Source organism: Strix uralensis, chromosome Z (genome assembly GCF_047716275.1).
Source record: "Strix uralensis isolate ZFMK-TIS-50842 chromosome Z, bStrUra1, whole genome shotgun sequence".
NCBI classification, from domain to species: domain Eukaryota; kingdom Metazoa; phylum Chordata; class Aves; order Strigiformes; family Strigidae; genus Strix; species Strix uralensis.
The window spans coordinates 37,900,369-37,923,252 of NC_134012.1; the positions used below are offsets into that span (position 1 = coordinate 37,900,369).

A 22,884-nucleotide genomic window follows, 5' to 3' on the forward strand; every position below is an offset into this window, starting at 1 on the left:
CCAGCCACTGGCCCTGCTGCCCAGCCCGCCCTCAGGGCACATGACAGCAGGGCAGCAAAAAGGGGGATGGGCACAAGCACGGCTTTTTGGTGGCAAGCTGGGGGAGGCAACGCAAGCAGTAGGTGTACAAGAAAATCTACCTTTGCTTCCAGGGAGTCATCTGCATCTGCTGGCTCTTGGGCAGGATCCCCTGCGGCTCCCAGGGCTTTGGCTGGTTCCTCCACACCTCCATCCCTGCAGCTGCTCCCTGCAGACACCGAGCACTTGGACCAGGCTCCCCCCTCCTTTGGTGGTTGGGGTTTGATGAAAAATTTAGGTATTGGAGGGCTGAACCTGGAAAAGAACATAACTTTGATTGTGGACCTGCAGTGGGAGGGAGGGAAGCCTGCACGAACAGCTCCTCAGCAGGATGCGGCCCCCGGCTGGGCACTGGTGGTGTGAACTCAGTAACGGGTCTGACCCAACAGCTCCGAAACCAGGATGGAGCAGGTCAGCATATGGGGCTGCCTAGGGATGACGCTGGTATAGCAGCAGCGCAGGCAGCTGGCAACTGGTTGCAAGGAGAAATGGAAGAGGACACAGGTGAAAGCCTTGTAGGGAGGTAAAAAGCACAGCAGGAGAGGAAGAGATACACAAACTGTGCGAAAAGGTGAACCTGAGACACAAAGGGGCAGATCCGGACAGCAACAAGCCAGTGCAGACCCACCAGTGCCCTCCCGAAAGCACCCACAGCTGCAGACTGTGCCTCCCCCACCCAGAGGGCCAAAGCAAGAACTTCTGCAGCTCTACCAGGTGCTAATCCGGAATATTTCCCCTGTCACCCACCCGCAGCTGCAGGTCAGCACAAGCAAGCAGCAATGCCCGAGGCTTTCGCCAAGTGCCGTACGGCAGGAGCAGGGATAAGCCCGGAGCCTGCTGTGCCCTAACCCCGACAGAGCCCAGCACCGTGCGGGGGCACCCATGAAGCCCGGTACGGGACACCCCCACACACACGGGGCAGCGTGGAAAGACACGCTGAGCAACTCCAGGCAGAGACTCACAACTGAACAGCCCATTGATCCCTGAGGAGCACCGAAGCAGCAGCGATTGGTGCTCCGGGAAAGGAAGCTTTGGTCATTTTTAATCAATACACAGCAAATGCCGATGACAAGGTTCAGCTCCTGCTGTGCTGCCGGTATTCCCTGGCTGTGAAACAACGGCTCCAACCGCACCTCGCGCTAAAAGGGCAGCAGCTCTGCTGAAACAAGGCTATAACCGATGTGGCACTTACCAACGGCATGATCACCTCCCCAGCAGCTTCTAAACGCAAACCATTTGAGGACCAATTTGGCAAATGATTCAGCAAAGCAGTTCAACAGCTCATCTTACTGACAGGACTGAGTTGATAGTTGGACCAACACGTGTCAGTAAAGAGTGTTCGGTTTAACATTTTCAAACATTCCCAGTGACTCAGACTACATTCCCTGTTTCAAATTGCAGCAGGTGCTCACAGTAACTCTGTTCACCCTTCTGATGCCCCATGGAGGACACACTGGAACCATGCCTGCCTGTCACCACACCTATCTGCAAGTGTTCCCGAGGGCAAACGAGGCCCATCTTTTACAGCAATGTGGGTGCTTCCTTCCCAGCTGGGAACTCAGTGCCTTTAACGACGTGTTCCCAAATGAGTATTTGTCTCTAGCTTTGCAGCTCATCATTTAAGGCTGGTTTCCATTTCTGGATTAGAGGCTCTGTGCCTCACAACCCCCAAGAGATCCCACCTGACTTGTCCTTCCTGCAACCACATGCAAGAACAAGGCTCTGCCCAGGCGAGCTGCCCCAAGCAGGGACCGATGAGCAGCAGCGCTGTCACTCCTCCCCAGCCCCCCCTCTGCCTGCTACTGGGACCACATGGGGGACACCAAAGGCGACCTCAGCACCGTCCACGTGGAAGAGCAAAGCAGGACTGGAGGGGACGAAGGCATGCGCTTGCCCCTGCAGAGCATCTGCAGACCAAGACGTGAAGGGGGGCAGAGGACGATGACACAAATCACACTGACATTGTCCACTCCGTTGGGTAGCCAATTTGTGGCTGCACAGAGCACAGGACACGCTGGACAAGCATCAACCTCCCTGCAATGTCCCTGCTTATGTGGGTGGCTTGTGCATGCATATTTAAACCCCCCAAAGTCTATCCTAAAGAGTAGGATCAACCTGCTCTTTCTACCCCAAAATTTAGGTATTGGACCACCATGGACCCTCTTTGCAGCCAGGGAAAGGAACAGGCACCTCGAGAAGGCTCTTCTTCCTGTCCCAAGAGGTCTCCAGCACAAGGCAGGCAGCACTTTGAAAAGGCTTATTTTTCTCCCATTTACGGGAACATGCCTGGTTTCAGACACAGGCGTTAGGACCAGTGAATCCCCTCCTTTGAGCTAAGCTCTTTAATTAACATTTTCCATTCATCCCAGCCAAACTCAGTGGACTTCTCCTCCTCTCCCTTTCAGAGCTGGTCCTGCAGCCACCCTCGCCTGCCTGTGCCTCAGGCTGCCGCTGTGGCAGTGACACCGAGGAAAGCCGGTGGGAGAAACGAGGAAAGAGCGACTACGTCTAATAAAGAGCAGCCTGGCAGGGGAGACGGGGAAGGTGAGCAAACTGAGGGATGGTACGGGGCAAGGAAATTCTGCTGCTCCTCCAGGACTGCTGGGCAGAGGGCAAACAAAACAGCACCATTAATTTAGTCAAGGACCTGCTAACAAGCTACCACCAAGGTTTTCCGCTGTTGCGAGATGATACTCCATAGTGAAGGGAAAAACAAGCAACATTATCGCAAAGGGAAATATGTTTATACTTGTAATGTAGCATTTTCCACCCAGAGGCTTCCAGGACCTGCTGTCTTCCTCCAAATCTTTATTTGAAAAAGTGAGGAAAGACATGTATTATATATGTATCAGTGACAATTTAACAGCTGGTTTCTATTTTGGTGGCTTTTGAGGGTATCTAACAACTTTCAAATGGCCATAGAAGGTTTCTAAAGGAAGCCCTGTGGCTTCAGGAAAACAGAGCCAGGACCTTGAGTGCTGAAGAACAACTAACCTGAAGGACTACAGCAAAACTCCTTCTTACTGAGCCCACGGCAGAAGTGGACGCTGAGAGATACCCTACCTGAAGTGGGGTCCCAAGTTGAGCTCCGGCGCAAAGGGTTTGTCAGTGACAATCGTGGTGCCAATGCCAACAGCCCGGACGGGGATAACGTAGGTGTGGCTGTTCTCTATGAACAGGTTCACCTCGTCCTTGAATTTCTCCGTGTCATCCAAGTTTGCTATGACAGCCACAGACACCTCTGTCTCGGGGGGAATCACTCCTTCACTGGGTTCAATCCTCCAGCACAAGCATTTGCCAGCCTGTAAGACAAGCCAAACACTAACTTAGCATGGAAACGATGGACACTGGTCTCTTGTGGGGTGCAGGAAAAGGAAGGACTAAAGATATGAGGATAAAAATCAGAAAGGCTCCATTTCCCTAAATCCAAGCTAGTGTCTGAAAACAGCAACTATGCAGGAGCTTCTACAACCTGTATTTTACCTTCCTTTAACAGACTCACTTCATTAACCCAGTTTTGCCCAATCCAAGGGATGCTCATCCTCAGGAGGAGGTTATTCCCCCTCCAGTCTCTCTTTTGGAGTGCACACCAAAGGAAGCTACTTTACCTCTCTTGGCTTCCTGACAATGGTGGCTGGGTTGGCATAAAGGCTTAAGGCCAGAGGAAGCCAGGACTGCTCAAATCCCACCGCAGCAGCCACATGGCTGGGGGATACTGCTGAGAGCCTGAAGAATAACTCTGCAAAACCGGCTGATCAAAACCCTGACACCAACGTCTTCTTTCCCAAGAGTTACTCAGTGCTTCTCGACAGCCCCCGAAGAACTGAAGCACTCGGTTCCCACTGATCACCAGCTGCAGTGAGGTGCCCCAGTGACCTCTGCTTTGGAAAATTCAGCTATAAATGTTCATAGCAGAGCAGTAAAGGAATAAGCAGAAAGCAAACCGGAAGGCACGTGCCCTGTAGGCATGGCCCGAGCTTCCCAAGCACTCTCTTCCCTCTGGTTTCTCATGGACCTCTCTCCAAGGATGAAGGTGCTGGACTTCCAGCCCCTCTAAAACCACATTCCCAGGGAGCAAGCCTGCAGAGAGGAAACGCACACAGTGCTCTCTGGCCAGCAGGAAACGCACTGGGAGGCAGGTGTACAGCTTCCAAGTGTCCATCACAGTGGTGGTGGTGCCTGCACTCCACAGTTCAGTGTTGTGTTTGGGATGACAGGCACTACTCACCCAAAACTCTGCAGTATTCTAAGAGAAGAGGTTTCCTGCCCCCCTCCCCCCCCTTTTTTTTTTTTAATGGAAAGCAACATGATCCTGCCATGATCCAAGCACATGCTTGATCCAGGTGAAGTTAGCTCGAGTTTCCATCCGTCAGACTGGCAGCACTCAGCTCTAACAGGACACCAGCCAGCCCAAGGGAGAAGAGCATCAGAAAACCAAGCAGCACTTTGAAGTCTTGAGAAGCATTTTAAATAACCCCCCAAAGCGACCTCTGCTAGCAAGCGTAAGACTGGGGGCCAGGGAAGCAATAACTTGCTGAGCAGGCAGGGTCCCAGCAGCGTGTGTAGGATGCCCCAGCTAGGCTAGCTCCTTAGGCTGGCTGTGCCCTGCACAGACAGCAGGTCAGGTCTGCACGTCTGCATCCCAGGATGGAGCATGCCAAAGGCATCAAAATTATTCCAGGTGCTGGCAAAATCAATCAATTCCACTCCATTTAATTTGTCCTCTAGAGCTGCAAAAGAAAGTCTTAAAAAAAACAAGATGAGAGTGGGATGGAGGAAGGTCGTTGGCACAGGGTAAACTCTGGGGCCTCACACAGGATCCCACCAACCCTCCTCTGCTGCCCCTGCATCCCATGCACAGCCCATCACCAGCCTCAGAGGCATCCACTGCGCTGTGACCAGCCAAGGGCTACCCAGCCAACACGTTCAAGCCGGTGAGTGTTAGGTTGTCTTTGCCCTCTGATTCATGGTAGCTCACTGGAAAAGGAGACCCAATAGCTCTGCTCCAGAGGTGAATCTGCATGTCTGCTATCTGGCAAAGCTCATTTATCAAAGCTTGGCAGCAAGCCAGGCAGTAAATTGTACCCAAGAAACTATGACTGAGGAATAATGATAGGCTGTCTCAATGGAGCCAGACTTTGAATTTCCCAGGGCGAGCCAGCGCCAACAGCCCACTCCAGAGGAGGAGGATTCACATCGTGTCCTCATTCTTTCGGTTAGCATTTGATGTGGGGCCAAGGGGCAGCACGGGGCACCACTGAACAGGAGACCTGCCGGGACTAAAAGGCTCTGCCGGGCCAGATTCACTCAGGTTTCCAGGTCAGCTTCTGCCTACGTGGATCCAGGCTGTGTCCCAGAGACAAGGAATCTCTTGGAGCCACGCTAAAAAATCCCCCCACTTTGAAGACCACGATCTAACTTCTGAAAACGTCCCTGCTACTCGCTTATCCTTGAATGCTCCAGAACACAACCCAGTCGCCCTGTGCCCTGGATAGACAAAGACAGTGGCTACTTTTGTCCCTGTAGGAGCTTGCACAGAGTCCCTGAGTGCTAGGCAAGGGTGGTGATCAATCACTTATTCAAGAAGTTCAATGCTGAGATTATTAGCTTCTCCCCGGACAGATTTCCATTGCGAGTAAGAGCTGCCAAAATTTGGTTATAAGACACCACCGTGCATCCGAGAGATGGATGGATGGATGGATGGATGGATGGATGGATGGATGGATGGATGGATGGATGGATGGGATCGATGGGAGGGATCAATTGAGGGATGGAGGAAGGGATCGATAGATGGGATAGATGGATGGCTCCTCTAAGGGACGACTGAGGAGCCACCATACTCAGTTCTCTCGAAGCTACTTAAAGGTAGTTAATTAAAGTGATCTGGTCATTCTGGCCTTGCACGAGTGAAAGAGGAAGCAGAACTCAGTATTAAAAATGCAGCTGTACTTTACCAAGCCACAGCTCTAGAGAGAGACCATTCACACCTTTGTCAGCCGACCCATCGCTCCTCACGGAGGCTGCACAAGAAGGGGAAATAAAACCTCATCCTACATCAGTTGTGCACAGAGCCTCTCCCAGGTGTTTCAGCAGTCCTGAGGTGGGGGACCCTGCGTTCTTCATTTTGAAGCTGCTCTTTATCCACACAAACTGCCAGTGGCAGAAGAGAGCCCCAAACCGCCCCAAGCCCCAGCAGGAGGTGGAGGTCAGGGCATGAGGCTGGCTAGATGCTCCCACCAACCACCAGCCACCTCCTGGCACCTCAGCACCAGCATCTCCTCGGCAAAAGCACAGATGGGGACCACTTTGGTTTAGCCTCTGCCCCAGAACACCATCAAGGGGATGTTTTATGAAATCAAAAGGCAGAGCCTCTAAAAAAAAAAAGTAGTGTGGCACTCACTGCCACTGACAACAGAGCCTAACTTGTCAAGCTTGGTTCAGCCAATAGCAGACTGCTGAGTGAGCTAACGAAGCTTGTCTCCATTTGTGTCCTCAGTCCACAGCTCACCCCTCCAGATTCCATCTGCGCTTCCTTGCTGGGCTGGGGAGATCAGGGCCACCTGGTTTGATAACCAAACTCCTCCTGCTTTTCCTTTGGGAAAAGCACCCGGCTGAGTCACTCTTGCTTGTAGGAGCGTAACTGCCTTGAAGATTCTACCCTTCTTTAATTCAGTTAACCAACAGGTGCAGCATGATACGACAAGTTTAGTTTCCCTAGACAAGCAGAATAACAATTTCTTCCATTACTGAAAAACAGAAATTCTGAAAGCGCATGAACTCATATAAGATACCTTACGTGATAAAAACCAAACTCTCCCCTGTGGCCAGGTTTCAGGCACCTTTTCCAAGGTCTCCTCCACACCTCTGCTCCCCTTTCCAAGAGCCACATGCTCTGGACTTAAGCCTGCTGGACCTAAGCCTGTGCGACACTGGGAGGGACAGAGCCTTCCACCTTCCTCAGGTTTTGGTACAACCGGTCACCAGGACAAGACTGACGCTCCTGGCCATGACCCCTGCTCACGACTGATGCCGTGTGTTTCCAGGCACAGTTGGCTACAATGAATGGTTCTCTCCAGCTCTGGCAAGACCAAACTGGGTGGAAATCAGCAAATTGGTACTGCTGTATTAGCAAAACATGGCCTTTAAAATATAAACTAATGGTTTAAGCCTAAAGGTGAGCTTTTGGGGCACCATGAGGCTCCGGTGGGACAGCTCTGGAAAGAGTTAAGCCTGTGCATCTTATCTTCAAAAGTTCTGCTCACCTTGGGTGATCACGTATTCAGGGCCAGTGCTGCCCGTATCCTGGAAAGTTAATTTAACACTCATTTCTAAATAGCATTGCAGATATCATTTGAAGGGCACAGCACTGTCTGTCTGCCTGTCTTGCTACGACCAAACACTGACGGGCTGGCTAATTATTCAGATGCTTGGAGGAAAAAAAAAAAGCAATTTACAGTAGATTTAAAAACCAGCCCCTCTTGCCAATTTAAGTCTGCTCCAACTTCAGTTGGAGAGAGCTACAAACAATGCCAACACGCTCTTCAAAGCCTTCCCTCCCCACAGCCTGAACAATTCGCTTGGATATCAGCAAAATTGCCCATCAGCCAGAACAGGAAACAGAATCACTAAAGCAGCATCCCTTTATTGGCACTGTTTTTAAGTTTATCTCCACGTTTTGCTGTCTCTCCATATGGCCATTTCTTTAATAAAGGGAATGTTGTCAAAAGCTTGAGATACTAAGCAACGAAATTAGTAAATGAAACAAATCCTGCACTAATGAGGAGAGAGGCAAGTACGGGAATGGGAACTGCGTGTCCTCCCCTTGCTTACATCACGTTTGACCATGAGCCTTTAGACACTGCCTGAAAATCAACTGACTTTTCTTCAGTGAATCCCAGTGAGAAGATAAACAGTTACAGCTTTTTTTTTTTTTTTTTTTAAATTAAAAAACCTGTGTCTCTTCTGCAATGTCAGCTCCACTTGAATCTGACAGCAGCTCGTCCCTGGGAAGGTGGAGGGGGATCTACTCAGCAGGCACCCTCCTGAAGAAGACAACACATCTGGCTGTATGACCGCTGCTGGAAACCAGGCAGCAGCAAGCTCCACCAGCAGCACAGGGCTCTGGATTAGGGAGGTCAAGGATCAGGTCAAAGGAGTCAGGACCCCAAATTAGGACTGTCATAAGAAGAGGAAATCCCAAGAAAGGTCTTCTCCCTCCTCCCTCATTACAAGGCACTGGGAAACCACCGTTTGGCTCCCTATGGTAGCACATGAGAGACCCAGCATGGTGGTTATGCAGGGAGAAGAAAGCTGCCACTGATTAACAAAAACTACACCTCTGTCTTTTCTTTTCTGATCACACAGGCATGATATGCAGCTGCCTTCCGTGGTGCCAAGAGATGTCATTCTTAGCAGCTGAATAAAAGATCCCCAAGAAGACAGAGTGACAAAGAACAAGTAGGAAATGATCAAAGAACGATGCTTTTTCCTTTCTGCCTTTCTGCAGGGAGAGCAAACACTTCCATTAACCAATACAACTCTTTTGTACTGGTCAGTATGGCAAAAAAATCAGGCACTTAGGGAAAGAAGATGACAGCGGCAGCAAGGAGGAGAAACAGCCATCTTTTTCAGCAGGTCGCATCAGTCCCAGCTAAGCTGCAGCAGCCCCTTCACCTTGACCTGTTCCTCCAGTCTTTTCTACCCAAAAAAGCTCAAACTCTTGCCTTGCAGGATCCAGAGGATCCTCTAACAGGGCTGCCTGGCAGCTGGGAAAGCAATCTGACAAGGAAAAGTACGTCAGACACACACAGGATTCAGCACGGGATGACACACTGGTCCCAGGGGTCACAGAACTGCAGACACCCTGGCACGCAGGGATAAGCCAACAGAGGACTAGGCTACAAAGTCCCTATGCTCTTCTTCAAACCCAGAAAAGCCCCATCTCAATGCACAGACTTGGAGGTTTTTTATTTATTTCTTTCTGGTGGCAGAGATGTTCAGTGCTACTCCCCACAACTCAGAATATAAAAGACTCAACTCATCCAACAGAGAGAAGAGGAGACGGTACGGGGAAGCCTGTGCACGAGGGGTACTCCAGGTAATTCCTTAAGTCACCACCCCAAAGTGAAGTTATCCACAAAAGAGCATCTTGGCTTGCTCAGATAATGCTCTTTTCTCCCATAGAGCAAGAAGAAATCTTGGCTTGACAGGAACAGCAATTTGCGTGTGATGGTTAATACCACCACCAAGGTGGCACCGTGACCATCTGCATTACAGCATTTTCCTTTCCTGTTTCGAACAAGATACCAACCTTTGACTTGCCCTGTTGCTGTCCCTTAATTTAATCTCATTCAGTTTGTTGAGCTGCCAGTCAGCGTGCTGTAACATTGCTGATCCAATGCTGCTGTGAAAATTTCAATCATAGCTCCTTCCTTTGAGCAGGGACCGTGATCTATAAGCCTAACTGCAAACAGCCACAGTTTCAAGAATAGCCATCAAACGGAGACAGGGAAATCACAGCTCACCGTCCTGCAGCAATCTCCAAGCAGGAAATCAAAGCAGCAGCTTTTCCATCTTAGAGAACACAAGACTTGGGTTCAGGGGCGCAACTGGATGCAGGATGTCCAAGTCACCCACCATCTAGGCTAAGGGACAGCCTCTGCTCTCAGATGTACGTGTGCAGTTCACCCTGATGCCTGACTACATCTCAAATTTTATCTCCAAAATTATTCAGTCCTCTCTTCTTCCCATCAATAAATGGCCAGGCAGCCTAAGGCAGCAGCAAAGGGCGAAACTTCAACTGAGGCAGCAAAGCAGCACCAAAGGAGGCACCTGCTGAGGACAGGGGAGCAGCTGGAGCACACCTTGCCTGCCGCAGTGCTGCCTCCACCCAGCACGCTCAGCATCAGGGTGCTGAAGAGTCTGAAGAGCCCTTGCTGAAACGACTGATCGAGCAGGTTCTCAGGACCTGCTTCCTTGAACACCTCCATGATAGCAGCAGCTGTCCTGAGAAGCCGAGATGCTCACCGTGGGGTAAGTCAAGCCTGTGGGGTCAGCAGGGGGGACTATGGAGCAGCAGAGCCCACCCTTACTGCAGGGAAAGAAACCATCCCTGAACCACCTCGTATTTATTGTTCTATTTATTGATTAGCCACCGTATTTGCAGAGATCGCAGTGAAGCAGGATAGGATTTATTGCCCAGTCCCATACCTTAGGGCCCTGAGGCAATGCAGAGGCAGATATACCCTGTGAGCCCCCCGGGTACACCACAAGCTGCCCGGGGAGGGAGGGACCGGGACAGCAGTGCCTGAGCAGCTCTGCGGGTCAGTGCCTGGTATGAGCACGCAAACCCCATCATTCGTACACCAGTACCACCCACCCCAGGTAGCTTGCTTTCGGCAGAGATGGAAAGCAGGTTTTCATTGTGGAATCAAAGCAAGCTGCTCTGGGAATCCCCCACTTTGAGGTTACATTTATCCCCCAAACAGCTGGAAAAGCAGCACGAGGGAAATTCAGCCCCCTCCTTGGCCCAGGAGGCTGAGCCTGTACTCTCACACACTGCTTGATGCTCCATCCACAACACCAAGTCCACAGTGCCAGGTCTGGGCTAACCAGCCCCAGAAGTCTGACCCACCTAGTATGGAGAAGAACAAACCTCCTCTGAACCCATTTTCAAGCCCCTCACAGATCCCCCCTCCAGTGGGGAGCACACCCCAACCAGCCTCAGCACACGAGCCTGTCCTGGCTGCATCAGCCCTGCTCCCCCTGCCAGGGAGCAACCCAACCTCCCTCGGCTATGCAGCTTCTCACACTACGCAGCCTCCATGAATTAAAGAGCCTTTTTCTGCAGCCAGTCTCCAGAGGTGCTCTGCAATGCGACACAGTCCACCGTAGGTACACGACCCTTACACGTACATTCTTGTGCAACAACCCAGCTGGTTTGACCCCCAGTAGGTGTGAAACTCACCTCACTGCGAGCAGTTTGAGGACAGATCTCACACCCTAGTCTCTATCATTAACAGCAGTTCGACAGAAAGCAAATGCAGATCTAACAGGGAAACCGTGCGGAAACCCATGCCCTTTCAGGAGCAAAGGGCCACAGCGTTCTCTTGGTCTCAGAGCTCCAAGCACATGACTCTTAGAGATAAATTACCTTCCACAAAATAAAGGGAGAACTTGCAAAAATGATCCAGACTCATTTCTGCTCAAACATCTATGCAAATTCTCTGTTTTACTGAGGGGTCCCCCAGCTAAAACTGCCCCCAGAGCCAGGCTCCTCTTGCTGCATTGTGATGGAATACGTTGCTTTCTCAATCATATAGTGATATGCAAATGTTGCATATAAAAATCAAGTCACAGGTTGCTTGTCAGTCATTTTTGTTAGAAAATAGCCCCACAGATACTTACCATCTTTGCCCTGAAGGATGCAGGGATGACACTCTGATTGGAGCGGTGGAGACTTCGGGAAGCATCTTGTATAACTTGGATACTGCCGAAATTTATCTTACTTGGGTGCACGTAGACAACTGCTCCTTCTCCAGTGCTCAGTAAATGGATTTTCTGCTCCAGAAAGCAGATAGGAAAGATCAAAAAAAACAACAGAGAAAGTTTAAAATGATTAGACAGCTCTAAGGGTACTCCTAGACTGGGGGATAATTATGGCTGTTTGAAGTTTTTTCAGTGTTGTAAAACCAAAACAGAAGGCCTGGAGCAAGTGTGGGATCTGGACTGATCCCATCTGAAAAGCACAAGCTCCCGTTATCAGGGGATAAAGAAACCCTGGTTCCTGTGTTTGCTTTTTCACACCTCCTCCACACTGTTAACTCTCCTTCCTCTACCTTGTGCCTGCTCCCACTCCTTTTACTGCTCAGTCTTGCCCCAGACCACCCTCCCTGACTTCTGCTGCTGCACAGCACACTTGGACAGTGACTTTAGCCCCAAAGCTACACCTGTGAAAGCCAGCACAAGTCAGAAGCAAAGCAGGCCCTTTAGAGTAGAGATCACACAAGTTAGTTGCCTCTGATTTGCACATATGTGTATTCCTGGTATTATATGGATAATGGGCTTTAATTATTAATTACATCATTCAAGCAGTATTGTTTTCTTTTGACAGTCTGAGACCCAAAAGTTCTGTTCTTGCAGAACTGGCACAGACTATTGGAGGAGGAATGTGGATCCCTTGGCTAAACCACCTTCTCTCATCATTAAAAACATTCAGGAGGCATTCAGGAGATTTAGCAGCATCATTTCCACTTGTTTTATTAAAAGTTTAAATCCCTGTAACTACTTTCAAAATGTCAGCCTTTCGTTGTGTTACAGAAAGCTTAAGGTTCCCAGGAATCCTGTGACATCCTCTTTCATGCTCAGAGAGATGAGAAGACGTTTTAAAACAGCTGCTTCAAAAGTTGATATCATCTTAAATTAAAGTTTAATTATCTATATTTGTTCTCGATTTCAGCTAGATGAAGTCAGGACACTACAGACAACATTCTCTTGCCTACATTTTGTTGTCATTGCTGCTGTTGTGTATGCCTGAATGTGGACATCATCTTTCAGGAGGCTTTAGTCCAGGAATGCTTTGCCTCATCCATTTCCAAACTTAGTAGAAAAAAAAGTCTCTGTGCTCCACGTGCAAGTGCTGTGGAGACTCATGAGTCTTTGGCTGGGGCTCTTGGCAAAGAGATATGATGGATGTTTCTCAGACGTGATGGCCCTGACTTTCAGCATGGCCTCTTACACAGCACTTGCCTTAGCAGGATTCAGGGACGTCCCTGCGTGCTCCTGAACAAAAGGCCTAACGAAGCACCAGTGCGGTTCATCTAATAGCACAGCAGAGTACGAGACCCAGGGGTTGTTCTGGGCTTCAGACTGGCCCTCTTATCCCGACTGACCTACCGTAATTAAATGCTGTGTCAGACACTTAGATTACCACCTAGGATGATACATCCTTCCTCTTCTCTAGGTGAAGGGAAGTTGTTGCGAGTATACTTGAAATTACAAGACCTCCTGACCTTGTTAATGTATAGAAACCAGTAAAGTAGGACGTTTAGTTTTAACATTAACCATCACTTGTGTTTCACTAGATTTTATTTTTCCCGTATTTCACTGCAATGTATATAATTTCATTTATACTCTTTTCCTAACTACCCTCTGACATCTTACCCACTGGTAAAACATCTTGAAACCTGTAACTCCTTGCCTAGTGGAGATAAAACAGGCCTTGGACAGTCTGGCAAACTCCGAGTACATCCCTGATAACAGGGACCTAAAAATGCAAGACAAGTGCCTGAGAAGACGCCAGTGTCAAGAAAAGCGACTGGAAGCCGGTTTAAACCAACCTCCTCAAAACAAACAGGAGCTGAAGGAGGGATGAGGTCACTCCATGACCATGTATGGACATGGGAAACCTAAAGTTCAGCTAGCAGACAGTGTGAGGAAGGTGATGTGGACCACCAAGGTGGGGAGAAGACCCTCACTCTATTTTTACTACGCACTCTCAGACTATGTAAATGAATTCTGAGAACCCATTAGCATAAGACTGTCTTTTCTAGGAAACCTGATGCATACGTATGCTTTTTGTGTATATTAGTCAGAGAGTTTTGTTAGTAAGCGTGGCACTCATGGTGGAGTGATCCCCAGTGCTGCCCAGCGCTGCGAATAAAGAATCCCTGCTGAACAACAGTTATACTCAGTTCTGACTGTGGAGTGAAGCTCTTTGTTTCACAGGCATTAGCTGTTGTGTATGCCACAAACCCCTTCTTTCCTTGTCCACACCAGCATATATTACAAGTTCTTGTTTTCCCGGGAAGGATCCCCGGAATTAGCAACCCTGCCTTACGCTTCACACCCCACCAAGATGAGTCGCACAAAGGCCCACATCCCCTGGAACTCACCAGACGGGATCCTTCACTCCCAAACACTGCAACATGAGCAACAGTGTCCTGCTCTCCCGTCACCTGGGCCTCCAGGGTCAATGGGACCTCCACCGAGCTGTGAGGCTGGACAATCCCCCACGGCACGGGGCTGGAGTACCACACAGAAGTGTCCTCCTTGTGTTCCTGTAAGGGACAGAGTCAAATGCAACACACAGGAGTGACCTTTGAGGAAACTTTGAACTCCTCAACATCTACACAATGGCAATTCACACACATTTTCAAAAATCCCCAGGAGAAAGCAGAAAGGTACAAAGCAAGATGCAAGACTTGTATGGGCTTAGCATCCTCAGGGGGTCTAAAAGCTGCTGCACCCACAAACACCCACTCCTGGGCTGGCAGCCTCCTTGCAGCAACTTTTCACAACCCTCTATGTTCTCCTGCATGAAAGCACCCCAAAGACTAGAATATAAACTGCTTCCTAAAAAGTTTAAACTGTTTCCTGAAGTTTATACTCAGGTAGGTTCCTGTCTAACTGCTTCCTGAAGTTATATTCAGGTAGCTTCCTTTTCTCAGCAACCTTTAGGTTTGAATATAAACCAGCAAGGTCTTATCCAAACCCTTTTTTCCCCTAATAAACCCCTTGATAACATCTGAGGGCAGGAGGCGGATGCAATGCCAAACCTGAGGGAGAACCCTGTAGCAGCCTGGAAGATTGCTGTCATTCACAAGGGTCAGCATCTGCTGATAAGGGAATTTTAGAAAGCACCGTCCAAACATCACGACAGGGTTGAGTACTCACAGCGGAGGAACCACGCATCTAGGCAAAGAGATGACCAAAAGGGAATTAGAGATACCGAGAGAATGTAGAGTTCGTTTGCTCCCCAAGTAGCATGAAATAGAGCATAACACATTTGTCAAATAGACACTTAATACCCCTACAGCGATAAATCACCTTTAACTTCTTCTGACTCAACCACCTCCTGTAAAGGTGGGGCAAAACCCTGGGACTCAGCCTCGCAGAGGCTGCCAAGTGCCCAGGCAGCGCACAGTGCCCTGTCCCAGAGCTGCCTGATCAGCTCTGCCCGCTCTTTGCCCCAGGAGGCTTGCAAGGACCCTCCCAACAGTCCCAGCAAGGCGTGAGCTCTGGGGGAGCCTTCCCACTGAGGACCAGTGCTCACCAAGGCTCAAAGAACACAAGACTCCAGTGTCTCAGTGAAAATGACTCCCTCCTCTCCCACACCGCTGTTGCCCTGCCTGAGAACTCAGCCCTTTGCCCCAGCGATGGAGGGCACAAGCCACCCCCTGCCTTAGGCAGTGGGGGATCACCCTCTCCCAGTTCCTGCACCCCCACGGCTCCATGCATTGTCTGTCCCCATTTGCACTTGTTTTACAAAACTGCAGCCCAGGCACTGACTGGATGACTCTGCCTGGGAGAGGGAACAGCACAGTGAACTCATCCCTCTTGTAATCAAACCAACACCCACTGCAGCACAACAGGATTGAATCTGGCTGCAGCAAGATCTTCTGGCTTAAGTCTGAGAACATTAGTGCTCAAAAGAACCAGAGGGAAGCAGAGAAACCTGAGCTCACCTTTCACATCAAGGACTATTTTCCCCTTCATACAATCGTGCTTTGAGCCTTCCCTCACCAGTCCTGCCATAAGCCCCTTTCCCATTCGCATGCACCTTCGTTAACTGACCCAGACACCAGCTCTCAGCAGGCTGCTCATTGCGGCCCAAATGAATGCTGTATTTTGGTTGCAACCCAGCACAAGTCCACCACTTGCGGGAAGGAGGAAAGATGGCCCTTTGGAAACTTATTACACCTCAAGCACCAAAAAACAGGCCAATAATGAATATAATTACTGTTCCCCTTAGTAAAAGGCTCAGGGCCGTGCCTGTCCGTGGAGTACAGGTGCTGCTTTCAGAACACTGCCAATCTCACATCTAGCTGGGCAGAACTAGCTCATTAAGAAACACTTGTCATTTGGAGATGGAGCCAGCAAACCACGTGCAAGGCAGCGTGGTGCTGGATGCACGAGGAGAGACGACGAGCTGCAAGGAAAGCGCTGATACCTGGCTGTGAGGAGCAGCGCTGACACCGCCTTGCCAACACCGCACACGTCCACCACCAGTGCCAGCTCGTAGCTCTTCACAGTGTTGGAACACAGGGTGACCTGGTGGGAGAGAAGAGCATCAAACACTTCATCACTCCCAAAAGCCATCGTCCATGTGTGCTGTCCTCCGGTTCTTGTTCCACGAGCAGGAGAGGGAGGATTTTGCCCTAACTCTTCTGCTGGTCCATGTACAGAGCACAGTTGCTGGGAGCAACAAAAGTCTTCTGACAAATCTGCTTTGTTAAATACACCTTGCCCTTACCAGGGCATATGTAAGCACGATTACATTAATGCTCTACTCACCACTGTATTAAAATTAAGGGACGAATTTTTAATCTCAACTACAACAGCATAAATCCAGAGTCAATCTGTTAACTTCAACAGATTCAGCTTTACATTGGGAAGCTGAGGGCAAAATGCAGCCCAGCAGGTGCTGTGCAGTTCATGGCTGCCAGACCTTTTTCAGTCCCCACTGGAGATCACCGTAGTGAATACAACTCATTCTGCTCTTCAGGAGACGATATATAAGACCAGGAAGAAAAGCAAACTGCTTTATATAATGACATCTCTCTTTTTAACAGCCACCACCTGTCCTCATCGTTCCTCTGCCCACTTTAAATCAGTGGGGCTCTTAGTGTGGGGATGCTAGGATCCGAGTCAAGACTAAGACCTTAGACAACACCTTTTTTTCTCTGTTTCATCCTAAAATGAGGTAGGTGGGAGATGATTACCCAGAGACAGCTACAGATGTTCCCACCAAGCTCCTGTAACCCTCCTCACCTGATAGTCAAGGTCACAGGCTCAGGGGATCCATTCACACTGAACCTGAATTCTTCTGTGAACTCCCCCAGGATGGCGGAACTGAAGGAGATCCGGATGACTTGCAGCCCGTCCGGCAAAATGATGCCCTCCTGGGGGAGGAAGGTGAAGCAGGAGCCCAGAGCTATAGCTGGAGGGACCAAGTTGAAGACAGTGTCAATGGCTCCTTTGTTAAACAGGACCACCTGCAGCAGCAAGAAAGCAAAATGGAAATACATAAGGAATCTTCCTTTCTTACAGAAGGCTGATTTGTCTTCTGATTAAGCAATTAACGTCTGTAAAAAGCAGAAGATGCTGTGTGCTGCTGCTTGGCAGAAGCCAAAGAAAATGCAACAGGACAAGTTCTGCCTTTGGGTTTTTCGTACAAAGCAGTGACAGCTTCATAGAAACAGTCACTCAGGGTTTATTCCACTGACGCAGAGCAGCCCACTTCGACTTGCAGTGCAGAGGAGCTGCTCAGCATCACCAAGTCGATTCAGACCTGTCCCTAAGAACAAGGAAGGGCAGTTGCAGCATTACTAGTGATTCATCACACAACTGATTCTGCTCCCGATGAGTCCGATCCTGCCAAGGGCAGAACATGTTGCAGCCAACAGGTTTACTGCATGTAGAAGACACCTCAGGGCAGCACTATAACCAACTTCAGAAGCACTCCCCAACTCTGCTACGGTATGTAATTTAGTTTTCTTATTTTTCCTTTAATGGGATACTTTCTTAGTCTTTGCTCAAACAGACGTGTCAGGAAAGGATGAGCGTGCGGTGCACAGCAGCTCTATCTATTCCAAAGAATTTCTCTTTCTTAAATATTCACAGCCACCATCTAAGACTTTACCGTTATCAGAATAAACTGCAAATTTAGAACTAAGCCGTATTTTGTTGAACACTTGAGAGATCTACTGCCTCGATCAAGTGACACAATCCCGTAGCACTTGTTGAGAGTCAGCTCTTCTCATGTTGGGTGAGAAATGCCCACAGCTGCTGCGAGTACCAGCACGCTGTCAGTCACCAACAAACCCACCCGAAGCAAAGCGGTAAAGGTTCTGATTGCTGCAGGGTGAAATCCTGCCATTTCCATGGACTTAACTATCTGCTTTGGATTTCTTTTCCCTAACTTTTGTCCTTGTAAAACCTGGTAGAAAAATTGAGACAGAAGCAGAGAGATGTCCCTTATTTTTTTAATTTTGCAGCTGCTGTTAAAAATATTCACGTATTCAAGCTCTGCAAGGGTAACCTGAAAACTACTCTCTCCTCTCTTGTCTTTTACACCTCAGTTACAAATTGCACTTAGGGATCCAACGCTGAGCTGAGGTTTACCTCCAGTCTAGCTGCTTAGTACAGCACTAACAGTATCATCTACTTAGTCACATTTTCTCAAGTCATGAAAATAATAAAACGATAATCAATAAAGTATCACCATTAAAAATGCATAGAGAGCACAATATTTTGGTAAGAAAACACCTTAATGTGTCCTTCCCTGCCACAGTCAAGCTTTTAAAAGTATTGCCTCAGATCTACCTCTTTCAGTTGCCCTATCTTATTTTTTTTGCAGAAGACTTGACACCATTGGCAGGGGGAGGCAAATATGTAGAAAATTCCTTTGCTTCATTTCCAGAAATGCTTTGCTCTTCATAGAGATGCAGCAAATCTGAAGAGTGGCGAGAGACTGGTCAGCAAGGGAAAGCACTCCCAGTTCTGTTGCAAGACACAGCTCTGAGCCAGGAGGCTGGACAGCTTTCCTCCAACTCTCAGGAACCAGCAGCACGCACTTAACCAAAAACTGGCTGCACTGGACTGGAGTTCAAACACAGTAAATTTGTTCCAGCTGCTTTTTAACAGCCCGGGTACAAAGGTGCATTGCATCCAGGGCTGAAACAAAAGCCTCTGAATATTTATCTTTTTGTCCCAGTGTTGCTTCCATGTGTCAAGGGGGTATTTTTTCACATGAAGCCTCCCAGCTGATCTCCAGGGAAGGTTGCCAAAAAGCAGGGATTAAGGCTTCACAAACAACATATGCACCTTTCAGATCCCATCAGAAGTATCCAGATTCTGGGAAAGCCCCCGGATTTGACTAGTATGTCAAATACTCCCTGCTCACAATGACCTGAGTTGCCAGAAATCCCACAGGTCCACCAGGCTCACTGCTGCCCTGGGAGCCATCAGGATCCCCCCCCAGCCCCTCAGAATCACCTCATAGCTGTGCTCTAATCCAACAAAAACCTTCCCGATGTCCAGCTGCTCAAAGCTGAAGTGGAGCCGAGGCCCTGTGCCTTCCCCTTTGATGCGCAGGGGCAGCCTGGTCTTGCGGCCTAGGGAGAGATTTCCACTTCAGTACGGTAATTCCCTCTGTTATCCTGGACTGTCCAGGCTGCCTCAGTGCTACTCCCTGACTCGGGGCTGGATGGGACCAGCTCTAGGTGCTCCAGGAGGAGATACAGGACTCTTCCCTTCCCTCAAGAGATATGCCTTGGGGCTGGATTCTAATTTCTAACCAACCCCTCGGGCTGGTTTCTCATTGAGCCATCAGTTTGCACCCTGAAAAAGCGATGCTGAGTTTAAAACACAATCTCTGAATTTCTTCCCATGTGCTTAGATGAGCTCTGAAATCCATTCAGTGAAGGCACAAAGCTCACAAAACAGAAGATAAAAATACGCCATCTATACTGATGCAATCAGAGACAAGAGAACAGGAGCCGAGAAGTACGAGCCCAGGCAAGGCGAAGCTCCCTGCTAACGGCAGTATGCACGTCTGAGACTGCCTCCAGCAGGCAGAGCGTCTCAGCCACTGCCTGTGCCTGACACACAGCTCCGTGCCCGGGGCTCCAGGGCTCACCTCCTGCAGTGGCACCTAAATAAGACAGGGCTTTGTGATCTCCAGAGAGAAGCACTCACCTATGCCCACCATGATACCGAGAGCTCAGCTTTGTAAAGACACCTTACCTGAAGCACGCTGAACAGTTATGGAAAACCTCACTGCTGAGGTCAGAGAAGCCATAAACATACTGCTAATACACACACCCCTTGCTGCAAAGGAACTGAGACTGCAAGGCTTATAGCTAAACTCTAAGATGCTCATTTTCTTCCGTAAGCCTGCTAAGATGACAGTGTGGGATCTTTGTCTGAAGGATGCTCTGAACCACTGGAGCAGCCTCAAGTGCCTGAATCCTGGCCACTGTAGCTCTTTGGCCTCTACAGGCACCTGGCAGCAGAGCAAATGCTGGCAAACCCACGGCATGAAAACCTATCCCTTCACTGCCTTGGTTGTTCTGGGATCAGTGATCCAGGCTTGTAGCGACACATCCTGAGGGCTGGCCTTGGACAGGAGACCACCTGGAAACCGCAGGGACAGTGGGCACGTACCAGCACCCTGCTGACCACTGACCCTTCCTACCAACTACACGAGAACCGAGTGGGCTGCAAGACTACTTGTGCCTCCACTGTGGGCAACAGAAGCAGGAGAAAGGAGCCGTACCTGAGATGTCGCAGTAGACCGTTTGTTGATAGACTCTGGCTTCTCGGGGTCTAAAGATCACATTAATTTCAGCTGAGGAATTTGGCCAGATATCTCCCTCCTGAAACAGAAGGAGACAGCAAACCATTTGTCTTCAAATGTCACATTTCTTGTTTTCAACCACAGTCCTGTAGCCTTTATTTAGAGCATCAATGAAGAGCAGGGAACAAGCAACACTTATCAACAAAATTTATGGGAGTTTGGAAGCAGCTGCAAAAAAACTTTCTAAGTCTCTTACCTTTACTGGCATCTGGTAGAGGCGTTTTGTTAAATTAGGGCTATAACGAAGCAACCAAACTGGCTCACACTCCAGTAGCACCTCAGGAGCCAGCGGTCTGCCTGGGCTACGTGTTCTCTATAGGATGGCAGTTGAGTCAGAGCATGGAGAACCACCATGGATGGTAACCAGGACAGATGTAAAACTACGCAGTGCTGTGAACATGGTATTGCAACACTTCTGGCTGAAACACTTCTGGCCTCAGACAGGCTGCAGCTGGCCGGTGCCATAAAATACAGATGGTGGATGTATGATGGTACAGCACAACCACTCCAGCTGTCGTATCCTGGTTTTGCTACAGCATAAGCAAGGTGATACGGGAGGGGATGGCACACCGTGACTCACAGCTGTCTCTCTGCAAGAGCCCAACCGTAAATACATGCAGATCCTATTTCTCCCTCAGCCCCTAAATAATGAGAATCTGCTAGATCTCCACCAGTCTGAGTAAGAAAAAGCTGATCTTGAAAAGCCGGGCACCACCAACTGCTGGCCAAATCACCTGCTTTGCTTTGCAGAGGGGGAAGGCAGTGGAAGGAAATCACTGCTCAAAGCAGTCAAAGAAACAAAAGACAGAGCTGGCAACAGAAGTACTAAAATGACACTCAAAGTGCATCCTGTCAGCTCAGGGCACTTAGGAGAAAGGCAGTGCCAAAGCCAACATCTGCCTCTTTCCATAAATAACTGAACCCACAGGGAGCTGTGGGATGGACCACGGCTCCCACTGGAGATGGTGTCTTCTGCCAAAAAACAAAGTGCTCTGCAGTAGCCTCTCATCTGGATGGGGAACAGCTTGGTTCCCCAGCTGAGGTGCAGATTTGCAGCAACAATCAACACTGTTACCTCCTGGCCCAACCTCTGGATCAACAACAGTAGCACCTTCGCAACCTGGACATCTTGAAGACCACCTCCATCAGCTCAGAGTTCACACGTGACACTGAAGAGTCACTACCAGGCAAGGACAGGACAGCGATGACTTGTCAAGGTCAGTGTAACAGTAACAAGTCCTCGTCCTCCCTCTCCTCTGGTTGCCATTTCCAAGGAGTCAGCTCCCACAGGTCTGCAATGTGACTTACAGCCGAGCTGTGGCGGGGAGGATGCAGCAAACAGCAAGGACTTTGTCCTTTGGCAGCCACCTGGGCCTCTATCACAGCTGCCTCTGCTGACATAACACGTGTAGATGCAAAAATAAACCAAATTTGAGATGTGCTCAGAAAGTCAGAGCTGTGTATCAGCTTGTTTCCCATAGGCTTGGACAACTGCTCAAAATGTTCTCGGTCACACGGTAATTCCAAAATCATGCCTCCTCTTTTTTGTTATTATTTTCATCAGCAAGTTAACCCTATACAGACTGAAGTGACCTGCTGTAGCTTCTACAGATTGCAGCACCTGAAAATACTGGCAGCTAATGGTCCACTGACACAACAAAGCTTCTGCACAAACCCTGCAAAGCCATCCCACCCAGAAAGCGTTTCCAAGATTACTCTCCCTCCACCAGCTTCTTAACCTCTGGAAGCAATTATTTCCTCCTGTCACCTGTTACAAGGATTTCATTATTTCTGTGGGGAGCTCCCACACATCACGGCTGAGAGGTGGGAAGAAGAGAGCAGCCACTTTTGGCCAGAAGGTCTGAGGCAGCAAGGTCCCATCTCTGGGGGGCCTCTCCAGCAGATTTACATGGCAGTGCAAGAAGGGTGTCTGCCCAAGCTAAAAGTTACAGGGCTGTCACTGGAGAGAAGGTTGTGGAAGCCAGCAGCAGTGGATTTTTAGATTCTACATTTGATAAAGAGGAGAAAATACTTACTACCATTTGATGTAAAGACACCCATATGCCAGGGGGAAAGACAGGCATGAGCAAAACTGAATGTGAACCTGATTGTTCCATAAATAATGGAATTAATGGAAATCAAAAGGTTGATAATGCTGGACAATACAGAAGGGGAGAGACTCATGCAGTAGCCCACTTATATTCAGTCCTAGAGAAAACTGCGTAACATTAACACAGACATTCAGGAAAGGTTTCCACTCGAGAGTTGAGGCCACGCTACCCTTTATGTCCGTATGTCACTACATGGAGTACCAGGACTCGGCGCTGTGGGCAGCTGGACTTCTGGACCTCACCTTAACGCACTTCAGGAGCTCAAGAGCAGGCTAAGCTAGTTGTGGAGACACAGTCCGACTGAAAAGCAGCAGGAGCCCTGGGAACCACTCCAAA

At 49.2% G+C, this 22,884-nt stretch overlaps 1 pseudogene; it reads right to left on the bottom strand.

Annotated features, from left to right (window-relative positions):
• The window catches only part of LOC141938236 (hydrocephalus-inducing protein homolog), a 73,096-nt pseudogene that overhangs the window by 19,238 nt on the left and 30,974 nt on the right, over positions 1-22,884 (bottom strand).